We start from the raw sequence: 14,532 nt of genomic DNA, 5'->3' as shown, positions 1-14,532 counted from the left end.
AATGAATTTGATACTATTACTGTTTCATTTTGCTTCTTAAAGACTGGTCAGGAATAAGGAGATATAATATCTATATTATTATAATACAGATATATTATATTATAATATATTATATCTATGTTATATATTATAGTTATTCTCAATTATTCTATTAACATCCCTAACTTTAAAATAAAATATTAATATTCAAAGGAAATATTATAAATTATCAATATTAAGTTTTAATTCATATTTATATTAATTATTAGTTTTTAAATCATATTATTAGTTAACCTATTAATATAAAATACATTTTCTACAGATAATAATATTAGAAACAAAATTCAATAATTGGCTTTTATGAGACAGAAAAAAAAAACGTGGCCAAAATTGTTGGATAGTCTGCAGTCTCAAAAAATTGAGATGTGTGTTGACTAATGATTCAGCTTATTTAATCTTGAGTCTGCTGTTTGAATGCTACTTTGACCGCATGCATTTTTTAACAGATTTTTTGTTTTACTTCTTTATTCAATCACTATCCAACTCACACACAGATTATCAAGTGTGTATCCATTTAGCTCCAGGTTCAAAGCATCCCATGAAACAAAATTAGCTTCAAACACTGGATGCTGGCCTTTAAGATGTGTTTCATGGGGTTGCTAAGACTTACAGCTTTTCCTCTCACTTAGAGAACTTTGACGTATGGGTTGTGCCATGTTTTGTGAAGCTAATGAAATTATGGGCTCCTCTATTAACTTTGGAGAGGAAAGGGGAGGTAGTTTGATGCATTCAGATTGGCAATAGCCAATATTTCACCACGACAGGCATTACCAATTAATAATTAAGTGTTTAATATAATGTTCGTGAAGAGAGGGAGATAAAGGAGGGTAGCAGGGGAAAGGGGAATGATTAAACTGTAATTGATTATACTTAAAACCAATGCACTATTACAGAGTTCTCGATAGCGAAAGTGTTTGTGTGTGTTTGTGTTCAGAAAAATGGCTTTTTGATGGCACTGTCAGGGCAGTTGCAGTCATTAGCTTTGAAAACTCTTCAATGATGGAATTCAGAGGCCTGGCGTGTTGAGATCATGAAAATTTAAGAGGGAAATTTATACCAGAGAGACCGCTACCGTGGCAGTGACTCGTGAATGCCCGGGGACACATGTTTTCACAGGGCGTAACACTGGACTGATGTGGCTGGTGATAAATAGTTAAGAAACTAGGGTTGTTTGCACTCTGACAGCTGCAAAAGTGCTTCTGAGAGGCATCTCATACTTGAAAATGCAGTTTGAAGATAAGATGAATTCATATTCATTTACAAGCATGGACTAAATCAGTGTAGTGTGCCATTATGGGTGGTACTACCAAATGAATTATTTATTTTTTCAAGAGATTCAATACCTATGTTTACAAAGCTTTGTGTGCTATTTTAAAATTTACAATTTGAACCTCTAAGAAAAAAAGGAAGAAGTTGATACTTTTTGTGGAACACATTAAGAACAGATGTCATGTCCCCGGATATTAAAAATGAATGCTAGATGTTAAACATTTCAAGAATGTTAGATTATAATTTTGATTATTTATGACCGCTCTTCAACATATTATGTCACATATGCAGTTTAGTAAAGGATATTTCATTAATTAAGAAAATAAAATCTTGTCTCAGATTAAACATCAGCTTTGACTTCTGTGATTTTACATGGTAATTTAAAACATATGTGGTCTATTACAGCTAAACCAGCCTAAAAATATCGACAGGTTCCCTGCTAGGAATCAGTCCACAGTTTCAGAGAATATATGTCCTCATAAAGACAGAGGTTAGCAATTTCCATACCTCAATTTACTGACCTATGGCTTCCTGTCTTGCAAATATGTCCTTCTTGTTAACCAGCAGACAGATGTTCATGCATATTCATAGATGCATATGGTCTGCCAGAATGAAAGCCGTCTCATCTCCTGATTCCACCGCGTAGCAATGTATGAAGACACTTTGTTAATGGATGCACCAAAAGAAGCGTTGTCTTCTTTTTCTTGCTTTTGTGTTTGCATAAATTCCAAAGGCTGATGAGAATGTATGCTGTGAAAAATAAATGTAATCATTATTTTTGTTGTTTTACATTAAAAAAGAAAAAAATCCAAAAATTCTTAAAACAACATATATTATACTGAGAAACCAAAGAGTTAATTGACTTACATGATTTTAGAAAATATATTATGCATTTAAAAAAATCTCACTAAATTTTGATTTAGGCTAAGGTCAAAGGGGGGGGTCTGAATTTCTAATGCAACATTGATTTTAATGTAAACTGATCTTGTTTAAGGTTGTTTTGATATTGTTAGTGAAATAAATAAATAAATAAATAATTCCTTCAAACACAGAGAGAAAAAAGCATGACAGGTAACAGCTGGGCTGAATGGAAAGCACATGTGAGAATGCCAATCTGCTAAGACATGTTACTTTATTTCCTCAGGGCTAATCAGACATAGTACATAATCATTCAGTAAAGACAAGGCAAGATGCCGCAAACTAATTGTGCTGTTGTATTTTTGGAATGCAGGGCTGTCTGGGAATTATAGAGAAGATGCTGAGTGGCATAGAAAGATGCGTTTATCCACAAGTCTTTACCCCGTGATGACTGATAACTGATAATGAACAGGCTGTGCATGGGCTGCTTGATATACACGAACAGCCTTAATGTATATCAGGTTGTTAATGTTGTCAGCACTGATATTTTAAGCAATCTTTTGATGTTATACTAGTATATGATGTCTTCTGAGTCAAATAAATTAATGTGAGATGTTCACATGCAAAAAAAACCAAAAAACTGTACATCGCCTACTATTTGCAAGCATTATAAAGGCGCAGTAACATTAGTGAAGAAGGTCTATTCTAAATTGTGTACATTGCATGAAGCACCATTGGTGACTTACAAATTAAGTTCAGTTCAGAGTTCAGTGTTCAGAGTTTAACAAACCTGAATATTATGCAAATTCATGTGAAATTCCAGATTAGAGATGACTGCATTCTTCTGTGGAACACAACAGGAGAAATTTCAATACTCATACAGTAGTCACTCTTGTCCATACAATTACAATAAATGTTGACCAAAGCTTCAAAAAAACATGCAAAAACACTGTAAAATATCATAAAAGACATTTCTATAACTTGTGCATTACATTTCAAGTTGTTGAAAGCTATAATTCAGTTATGCACAGAGCCCCCTAAAGGGCCAGGGGAGCAAAAATATATAGTTCAATGATTTTACGTTCCCTAAGAAACTTTGTGTTCACATGCAAAACTTTTGCATTATCAAACCTCTTACAATAACCATCATGGCAGCTGCAGTTTGCTGTTATGTGTCCTCCTAGTGACTAGTCTCACACAGGCCTCAGTGACGGATATTTATGGCTCTATAACTGATTCTCTCCACCTACCGAGTTACCTGAGACAGGTTCAAAACCTGTTTGACCAAGGTCACGAACTGTGTCATTCCCGTGCTCAAGGTCCAGGAAACCATTCTAGAGCACATATGTGCTTGTCTCTGGCATCGCCGCCTTCATCTTGTCGCGGTCACATTCAGCATGCACTGCGATGAGTTCCTCTGCCAAACAGGTGTTCCACCCTGGCTAGGCCATCAATCTGCCCACGGCCCATCTCCGTAGGATTCAGGGTTAATTATCATCAAATAAGCCATTAGAAAGAGTGATGAAAGGGAAGGGTAAGGATCCTAGGTTTGATAGGAAACAATGGTGTACTATAGATAAGTGGAGATAGATATTACTCCATGTTGTGGTGTTAACTGGATCAAGAGCTAATGTGGTTCTCGGGAAGAAAAATGATAGGATCTTCTAGCCCTTTCTTAAATGGATCTCATCCATTAAAGGTAATTGCAGTTCAAATAAAAGCACATAAGACATTTCCCAGTGCCTTCTTCCAGATCTTGACACGAGGTCTTATCATTCTCATTCCAAACAACTTCACAATCTGTAACTGGTAAATGCCTTTATGATTCTTTAATGTGCTTAATGTATTAATTGGCATTAGCGTTACATGAAGATCGCGTAGTAAATTATTCCGTGGCATTAGATGACACCTGACCTATTGTAAATTTTACACTGTGCTTAGGACTTCATTTATCTATGCAGTATCCCTGTGAATATTTCAAGCACCCAATTAAATACCAACTGACCTGAAGGTCTAAAGCAGCCCTAGAAATTGAGCTGCCTGGCGGGTTTGGGCTCAGCAGTGCTTGTGTTTAATCATGGTGGTCTTTGGAAGTTGTTTTTTAGGAGCTTGTTAGGTGTTCTGGTCTTTTAATTCCATCAAAACAATTCTCTCACTGTCATAGGGTTCACTTAAAAGTACAGATCACTAAAAAATAGATTGTTTACTCACCCCCATGTTGTTCCAAACCTGTATGACTTTCTTCTGCAGAACACAAAAGAAATGTGTTTTTATTTTAGTTTTTTCCATGCAATTAAAGTCAACAGAAACCATTGTGTTAATCCCTACTGACTTTCATTGTATGGACAACAACAGCTGAAACATTCTTCAATTCTTCTTTTGTGTTGTGAAGAAAAACGTTTTGTTTTCAAGAAAGGTATGTTGAATAAAACCGTTTGTTACTGATTGTTACTAACTAATAATATGATTTCAGTTAATTTCTTGATTTTATAAGTTTTAAGTCATTTTATTTGATTAATATTTACTATTATTTTATTAATATTAATATATGTGTCATACATTTAAATAATTGTAAGTCACCCTGTGGTCTCCTTGAAGGATGGTTGAGAGCCTCTGCTTTAAAGCTTCACCTCTTCAGTTAATTTGAGGGTTTTATGATAAATTCTACATTAATATAAAACAGTATGTGGGTTGGGCCCCATGATTATCTCTCTCCCGTGTTTTTCGCCATCCACGGCTTTACTTCACTGTTAAAAGCATGCCATTTTACAAGACAGATTCCTTTGTGCCATTCTCATTAAAGAAATTATATGCCTACTTCCTAAAGAAATGTGCTATTTGTGTAAATCTCAGCTCATAAATACACTTGCATGTAGTCATAATGAAGAACGACTATAACCTCCTGTCTAGCTTTAAAAATATATCAAAGGGTAACAAGTCGCTGTGAATTAATGTTGAATAAAACCGTTTGTTACTGATTGTTACTAACTAATAATATGATTTCAGTTAATTTCTTGATTTTATAAGTTTTAAGTCATTTTATTTGATTAATATTTACTATTATTTTATTAATATTAATATATGTGTCATACATTTAAATAATTGTAAGTCACCCTGTGGTCTCCTTGAAGGATGGTTGAGAGCCTCTGCTTTAAAGCTTCACCTCTTCAGTTAATTTGAGGGTTTTATGATAAATTCTACATTAATATAAAACAGTATGTGGGTTGGGCCCCATGATTATCTCTCTCCCGTGTTTTTCGCCATCCACGGCTTTACTTCACTGTTAAAAGCATGCCATTTTACAAGACAGATTCCTTTGTGCCATTCTCATTAAAGAAATTATATGCCTACTTCCTAAAGAAATGTGCTATTTGTGTAAATCTCAGCTCATAAATACACTTGCATGTAGTCATAATGAAGAACGGCTATAACCTCCCGTCTAGCTTTAAAAATATATCAAAGGGTAACAAGTCGCTGTGAATTATACAGGTCACCCTGCATTGTATGAGATACAATAAAAATAAATCAAAGCATTTATGTTTAATCACCACTTGTAGTAATGCAATACCTGCTTCATGGATGCTAATTTTAGCCATCAAGAAAGTGCACGTTAGCTATTCACTATATGTGAGTGCTGAGAAAACAGCATTTGAAATCTCCCAATCACAACGTTTCAAATTCATGCCAAACATTATCATTCAGTGGCCGGCTCTCGTGGTGAATTCGATTACCTTAAACCTCTAAAGAACACAAGGAGTGATTTAGAGCAAAACATTTTTGCAAATTGTACAGGACTTCGCATGCGCTCGGCCAATAGACTGCCGTTCACCCTCCTTTCAAATCAGGCCCACTTCCAAGTTTCCAGTTATGAAAAATGCCTGGGTAGGGGACTATCATTACAGCAATCATTCCTGTCTGTTGTATCCATTTTGCTTTAAATGTATCTCTAAAGCTCATACAGACATTTCCAAAATTTCTATCATTTCAGTCAGACTGTGATCTCCACTGGCAATCTGCATTTTGTTGAACGTGTGTGGAGGGAATAGAAACCAGACACCTGTCTCTCCACAGTGGGATATTAACAGAGAGAGAAAAAAAGAAAAAAGCCACACTAAGTTCTCCGACCAGCCGAGCATATCAAAGCAGTGTGCACTCAGACCTCAGATTGCAATAGGGATATCATTTCAAAAAAGGGGGACAAACCATGCCTTGCAGGCCTCAGGGCCTAATAATCATCATTTCACCCATCGCTGTGGTCTGCAACAGTAATCTTACTTTCAGTTGATTGGCTGATGCAATGACAGCTTTTCCACGACTGACATGTGGACAAACACAATATGGCTATGAAACAGAGAGCTGTTAGTGAGCTGTTTGGCAGGGTAATGTTTTTTTGAAATAGATCTGAACCAGAAGTTTCAAGCTAATTTTCAAATAGAAGCTTTGAAAGTCACCCAAGCTTATACTCAACCTTCTGAAGTGGTATAAATGTCTATAAATTATTTAAATTATATCTTGAAAAGAAAAAGAAAAAAAGAATGTCTTAGTGGTCAACTGCTTTCTTTTGATGTATAGACTGAGCTCTATGTGTTAAGTTGGAGACATTTGGACATTCTTACTATAATTCATCTTAAAATTATAGCTGGATCTTGATAAATGGGTAGCTGATGTGAAATGCTTTCGGAAAGTCGACATATCATGTGGTGTGACATGAAACTAATTCTTTTGTAATTATTATGCATGGCCTCGTTTTAATTGAGAGACATGAAATATGTTGTTTTAAAAATGCATTTGTCACACTGCAAGAGCATGTAGATGGATACTTCAGTCAAACATCTAATTTCTGTCATCATTGCCTTGCATTTTTCCTCTATTACTTATATCAAACTATTCTTTAAAAGATTATTAAAAATTGTGAAAAATATATATAATAAGTTTTATTAAAATAAAAAAAAACTTTCTCTTACCAAATGTACACTACATTTCAAAAGTTTGGGAAAGTTATTTGTTTTAAAGACTCTTATGTTCAAAAATACAGTAAAATAGTAATATCGTGAAGTATTATAATTTAAATTCGATTTTTTTATATTTTAAAATGTAATTCATTCCTGTGGCAAAGCTGAATTTTCAGTAACCAGTACTCCAGCCTTCAGTGTCACATGATCTTTCAGATATCATTTTATTATGGTGATTTGGTGCTTAAGAAACATTTTAAAAACAGTTGTGATAAAAAAATATTAATTTCTTGCCCAAAATATCTTTCTGACCCCAAATGTTTTTGTGTCCATTCATATATAAAAATAAATATTCATTCACTGACACAAACATTCATGGATATGTTCCTATCCAAATATAAAAAGTCAGTGAGATTATGTGATTAACTCATTAGAGACTTATTTAAAACAACACTCACGCTCACAAGCCCACAGTGTTCAGTCATTCCATGAAGCTGTAGCTTTATCCATCTGGCTGTTTGTCATTGCTTCTCGATTAGAGAGCGTCTATGAGCTCCCGTCACCGAGCTCAAGCTTGGGAATTCATAAGAAGTGTTCAGAGGATAGCCAAAACATGAAGTCTACAGCTCGACAGCCAACAAAGTTCACGGACGTGCTGTGAGTTTTGTGTGGCCACATTCTCCCAAGAAACCACTAAACTAGAGGGAAATATGAGGTATAAACCTTGCTGATACTCCCGGAGAGAGCATAGCTCGTGTGAGATTTTAAGACGACTTCATTTTCAAGGTCTTGCTATTATATGGGTACATAATTAACATTTCCCCATCAGTTACAGTGGAGTGGAAGCACAGGGATCCAGGCGGATATGCTTAAATCTGCCTTGAATTACTCTCCACTAACTTCCTAATTCAGCTGAATTCTGATGAGCCTGTCTGGTCATTTATTCAACAGAGCACTTGTTTTGAGTGCAACCTGGCTATAGCCACATGAAGGAAACCTTTGATCAGGGTCCTTGTTGCTTATGATGGTCAATGCTTGCAGCGTATGTAATATGTCTTTTTAATTTCTCTAATCTGATTGAGTCATAATTAGTCTGTGACAGAAGAACCAGATGATCAAGAAAATGACATGGCATGTTTCTGAATTTTCTTTTGTAACCGGTTACTAGATAGTGCCTAGTTTTAAAGTGAAATGTGCAGCCAACCCCCTCTAGTGGTTGCTTGTGCATTATATGTACTGTAGCAATTCCCAAATTTAAGATATCGTCAATCATTTACTCTTTGGATACATCAAGGAGTCAAGTAAAGATGCCCATAGGGATTGTTTTATCCTTGTCTCACTAAATCTCTGTCTGTTTCTTCTCATCAATGTCCTGAAAACACGTCAGGGCATTTGCCGGGGCTAATAAGAGAGCATGTGTGATTGGCTGAAAGGTCTTGCGTTCTGCAAACAAGCAGGAAGTGACTGAAACTGCATCTAAACCATCAAGCCATGCTTAGAGCTGTGATGAATCCCATTTATAGTTTTGAATTCAATTTCATTCTGTTTCTCATCCATTTTAAAGAATAATGTAGCTGGATACTGATGCTGGCAATGTGTGTGGGCTGACCCAGCTCCAGTTTGATCATTTTATCTGATTGTGAGGAAAACAGTTGGGTGATGGATAATATCTCATTACGATGGGAAAGTGAGAGTTTAATTTCCTGTACATGCTCCATCTTTATTAATGTCAGGAACAGCGGGTTGTCAATTGCATTAGGGCTCTGTTCTTGTGCTAGGCATTGTGCATGACACAAACAATGTCTTCACACTGAGCTTTGACAACTGCAAAGCTCAGACAAAATATGTCACGAAAAATCGTGACATATTTTACCATTAGTTGTAGAAACAACTGATTTGCTTTTACTGCAAACCTCTTCTTACTAGATCTCAGTAGAGCTGAACACCTACGACTGACCTGTAAGTATCTTCAGCAATATGAGGGGTTATTAAATTATTTATTATTAATGCACTATTTACAATATTATTAATAAATGCTGATTACTGATTAAAAAATAAAAATAATGATCTAATCCAGCCCAAGCTTTTTGCTATACAAAAACAAACTTGATTAAAAGTAAATGTTGTATTATATCCAACTATATTATGTTAAACCAAAAAGATAAATTATAAATGATATGCTTCAGTGGCATATTTTTCCTTCCTTCCCCCCAAAAAAATCATTTTGTTAACCTTAAGATACATTTGAATTTAAAAGAGATAGTTCATTCAAAAAATAAAATATTTTCACAATATACTCACTTTAACATCATCCCAAATCCGTATGGTGTTCGATTCCTGCAGAACGCAAAAAAAAAGAAGAAAATTTAGTAACACTTTACTTTAAGGACCAATTCTCATTAACTAGTTGCTTAGTAGCATGCATGTTACTAGAATATTGGCTGTTTATTATTAGGCACATATTAATGCCTTATTCTGCATGACCATATTCTAGATCCCTTAACTCGACCCAATACCTAAACTTAACAACTACCTTACTAACTATTAATAAGCATCAAATTTACTAAGGAAAAACTCTTAGTTAAGAGTGAATATGTGTTCTAATTTAAAGTGTTATGGAAAATGTATTTATTTATTATACATTTAATATATTCTAGTCCCTCTATTCCATACAATGAATTGTGAGGCTTTCATGCTTCAAAAAATATAAATAAAAGTATCATAAGCATGTCTTTTTACACCATGCAATAGCTTTCTGTTGGAAAACACACAACATTTATGCCTTAACTGGCAAAAATCTTGCTCTTCATTTAAATGACTACAAATATCATGTAAAACTGGGTAGTAGCAAAACCATGGTTAATTTGTGGTTACTATCGTTTAACTATAGTAACCATGATTTGTTGGTTTTATTTGTAGTAAAAACCATGGTTAATTTTCATAAGGGCACAGAAACGCTAAATGCGAATGCTAAACATGACCTCAGTGTGCAATGCTCTGTTTTTCTTGTTTTGTGAGACTTAAAGTGTGGCAGTATGGGACAGGATTAAGTACATAAGAGACTGAAAGCGTGAATGAGAAAATTAGAGAGAACGAAAGAGAGGGCTGAGTAGCAGTAGTTGTTCTCCTTCACTGGCTGTCTGCAGCAGCTTGTATCAGGGGCTCGGGGGGCCTGCAGAACTATACCCAGAGTGCCTGATTATTACCATGCTAAATTTATATTGATTGCTGTAGCTTAAGAGCTAAATTCAAGATTTTCCCTAGACGCAGTCACAATATATGGTCTGAAGTGATCTGGTAATCCAACTACAAGATGAGCAATGTGTTTGTTATGCAATAAACTCAGCTACAGTCCCAAACCTCAGTCTCCCTCAGAATCCTCAAGATCTCAGGTGTTTTCGTCATCCATGTGCCAGATGGCAGTCGGGATGGGCCGAGGGAGGTAAGTTTTCCTCAGCGCTTGAGGTGAAGTTGTAACTGCCCTCCTGCAGGCACTTTTCATCACTTCTATGCATATGTGTTTGCCCTTGACATTATCAGCAGATTTATGAGGCCCTGAGGTAGCGAAATAGTGCTGAGAAAGTGAAGACAGTGGCCTGCAGTTGTCCGTTGGCTATATTTGCACCCGTAGAGGAAGGAAAAAGCTCTGTAAATCGAGCCTCACAGAGCAGGCCCCTGGGGAAAGCCCCTAATTAAACAGTGATTAAATTAAGGGCCAATGCGAGTGAAATGCGCATTGATTGACAGGCTGCTCCTCTCACATTCACTTTCTCCTGGGTTTAGATAAAGCATGCGGACTCGTCGATGACTTCTCTGGCTTTGGTCTCTGAAGACGTCCAATTAATCCATTTTAGCATATAAATGTGCATGACTGCGACTCTTTGACAGTGTTTTCAACCTGTTTGGGACTGAAACTCATTAACATATCTGAAAGAAATATTTCCAGGTCATCTTTATGCATGCTTGAGGCAAGTCACACAACCAATGTGTGGAAATCACCTCTAAAATCTCATTTAGCAAAAAATAAATAAATAAAATTATTAAAAAAAACAACAACTGTGGCCTTGAAATTGGTTTAGGAGTCAAACAAGTGCCCAGTATTCGTGGTAAACTCTCCCTTAATTTGTACACAGATTTAGATATTTCATAAAGCAAACATGCTGCTATTAAAAGTGAGACATGTTTGCCCTTGAACAACGTTTTAAGTTGTATAATGGTAAGAAGGTCCTGTACAGGTGTAATCTAAATTCAAATTTATAGACATGGATAGCAGCTTTGTCTGAGAATGGCTGTTACTTGCGATATGACAGGTATTGAGCTCAACAAGTGCTGACTTACCAAACAGCTCATCTGCACTGCTCATAAAAGAATAATGCCCAGGTCTTACACAGAGTTACATTTACAATGTCTAAAATTGAAAATGGGTCATAGTACACTTGCACACTTATAGTCCTGGGCTCTCAAAAGCTGGAGGAACAAATATGATTTGAGAAACTGTTTGGGTTCTGGGGGAAAAGTATATATCAAGGTGTTTATTATTTAACACTAAAACGCACGATTTTTGTAGATCATTAAATAAAATTGCCTTTTTTTATTTGACTGTAGTTCATTTACTTAAAGTTTTGACTGAACGTCTGAGTCATGGCAAGATGCCAAGACATAAAAATTGTCATTGTTTTAACTACTTTCATTACCATTAAAAAGTTTTGGGTCAGCAAGATTTTTTATTAAATAAAGTAATAATTTTATTCAGCAACAATGCATTAAATTGATCAAAAGTATATTTTGTAATGTTACAAAACTTTATTTCAAATAAATGCTGTTCTTTTGAACTCTCGATTCATCAAAAAATCATAACAAATGTATCATAAAAACATTAAGCAGCACAACTGTTTTTAACATGATAATAATAAGAAGAAATGTTTCTTGAGTACCAAATCAGTATATTAGAATGATTTCTGAACAATCATGTGGCACTGAAGACTGCCATCACAAGAATAAATTACTTTTTAAAAACTTATTAAAATAGAAAACATTAAAATATTTTAAATTGTAATAATATTTCACAATATTACTCCTTTTTTACTGTATTTTTGATTAAATAAATGCAGCCTTGGTGAGCATAATGTACAAACAGATGTTTTAAAATCATACCAACTCCAAACTTGTAAACAGAAAAAGTGTATTTAGATGAAATAATTTATAGGTCAACAAAACATGTCATTTTAAAAATAGCTTAATGCAAATTGCCTTTATTTACTGCCTTAATTGTCAATATTTTGTGCTTGATTTCATTTATATTTTAAATAGCAATGTGTCATGATCAAACAAAGCTAGTGTAGGCCTATCATAAAATTGCATGAATCCAACTCGCTGTGCCTGTTAGTTTAAATCCCAAAAAAATCAGAGTATGCCATAACACAAATGCTGCATTGAGATTTATTATGTGCTCCTGAAAGCTGAAATTTAGAACAGTAAAAAGTAAACAAAACACAATCTAGTATGCCTAGCTATATACTGCAGACTTGCTCCCTTCTTCTATGCTGATGTTAGAGGATAAACGCGCATATCCCAGAAGATTGCAAAGGAAATGAATCTAATATTCCTCAAACTCAGGAAGCACTCTAAAAACTGAATTGCTGATGCAGCGTGCACTGCAGCGGGGAGCATAAGACACTGCTTTGCATGGGCTGGCGTAATGGTGAGAGTGATGCCAGGCCTACTGACCTCATCAACCATGACATTTACTACAGCGTCTACCGCTGCGTTCCTCCTTCCTCCCACAGCGCATAGCAAACAAGAGCAACTAGCCTGATATCCATGTTCGCATCATGTACGGGACCCAGCCATTAATGCCTGAGACTTTGAGTGCAGGTGGTGAAAAAAAGCGACCTGTGCAGAATGCAATCTAGCCGCGAAGCTGAAAGCTAATCTCTAAGGAAGGCTGTCAAGTCTGCGTGCATAACGCTCTAGTGGAATTGAGGCTTAAATTCTTCATAAAGCTTTCATAAATATGCAATCGGTGGGCTAATAGCTGTTGCTAAAACCTGCCTCAGCCCTCATTATCCACTGGGAGCCCGTTGGGAGCCTCTGTGGTGTAAGGTACAGGGGAATATGTTTTGCATTTGCCCCTGCTGAATTCAGCTCCCCTTAACAAATTCCTTTTGATCTGGTACCCAAGTCATAGCAAGAGGAGACGTATTTTCAAGAAACTGTGCCAGTTACGATGAAACACTGCAAGACTTACACTTTTAATATATAAAAATAAGTTCAGTATACAGTTACTCACAAGACAGTTGTAATTTAACTGTATTTTATTACATGGGTCCCTGAAATGCTTGATTCTGATTGCTTAGTTGCGACATTCTGCAGTAATAATGATTGTTAAACTGTATAAATGGTAAAGCAACTGTAGAAAGCTGCTTTTTGGGTTCAGATGGTGTAGTTCCTATTTGTACCAGCAGGGTATAACTAGGCCAGGCTGCTAACTAGGCAAACATGGAGGCCTTGTGATATTATAAAATATTGCAATCAGTGCAACTGGTGCTTTTTTAAGACTGGGGAAGCACGGAAAACATATAAGGGCTAAGTATTTAGTCAAATTGAGATCTACAGCATTTTGTAAAATTACTTCAGTACACACTACATGATTTAAAATCTGAACAGATTTGGAAACACTACGTCATTCTATTTGATGTACCAGTTTACAGTACATTTGCTGACTTAGTAAAAGGTTACAGAGGAAAATGGGCAACAGACTTTCATGTCGTTCCAAACGCAACAAACTCACAAAGAAACATGTGCCTTGTTGCTGGGAGACGCATGACCAATGAAAACACGTTTGATATCTTCCAACTGCATAAAATCATAGTCTAAAACTAAAATAAAATCAGAGTCTGTACATACACATGAAATCTCAACTCAGCCTGCCCAAAATCTGCAGACTGACTCTGACTTTTGGCAACTAACGCTGACTTCTCTAGACTGCATAGTGTAGTGTATTCCAGCCTAAATTTCTAACAAAAATAATTACACTTACAACAAAGGCAATATGTAAGAAACATGATTATAAACAAGAAACTAAAAGCTGAATTATAGGTTGCAGCAGAGTTTCATTACCTGTTTGTCTGTTTTGGAGCACTCAACAGTTCAATTACTGGCCATGTGTTACAAAGCTCCGCCCATTTGAAAGCTCACCCAATCATATAAAGAAGGCAGACCAAACAATGATTGATAGCCAGCTGTTTTTAATGCAAATACTGCTTTTATGCTCCTACAGCACTATTACATCTGAGCAGGACCCAAAATGACGTGTTTAGAGCCTGTTGTCCAATGAACATTGATCTTTGCTTCATTCAAATCAATAGAGTTACTCAGTGAAACACAACTTCATTGCAGTGGGGCTGTACTGGCC

The 14,532-nt window shown here is 35.7% G+C and overlaps 1 long non-coding RNA gene across 1 annotated transcript; it reads right to left on the bottom strand.

The window, feature by feature from the left end:
• Positions 1-1,689: 1,689 nt before the first annotated feature.
• Positions 1,690-14,294, bottom strand: LOC107666247 (uncharacterized). Its single transcript, XR_001631649.1, has 5 exons — positions 14,238-14,294; positions 9,420-9,455; positions 4,378-4,410; positions 2,957-3,010; positions 1,690-2,058 (listed from the first exon to the last, which is right to left on the bottom strand). It is a non-coding gene; the product is annotated as an uncharacterized LOC107666247 (long non-coding RNA).
• Positions 14,295-14,532: the final 238 nt, after the last annotated feature.

This window comes from Sinocyclocheilus anshuiensis, unplaced genomic scaffold, assembly GCF_001515605.1.
Source record: "Sinocyclocheilus anshuiensis isolate Anshui unplaced genomic scaffold, SAMN03320099.WGS_v1.1 scaffold936, whole genome shotgun sequence".
Taxonomy (NCBI): Eukaryota; Metazoa; Chordata; class Actinopteri; order Cypriniformes; family Cyprinidae; genus Sinocyclocheilus; species Sinocyclocheilus anshuiensis.
This window is presented reverse-complemented; position numbering and strand designations above follow the sequence as displayed.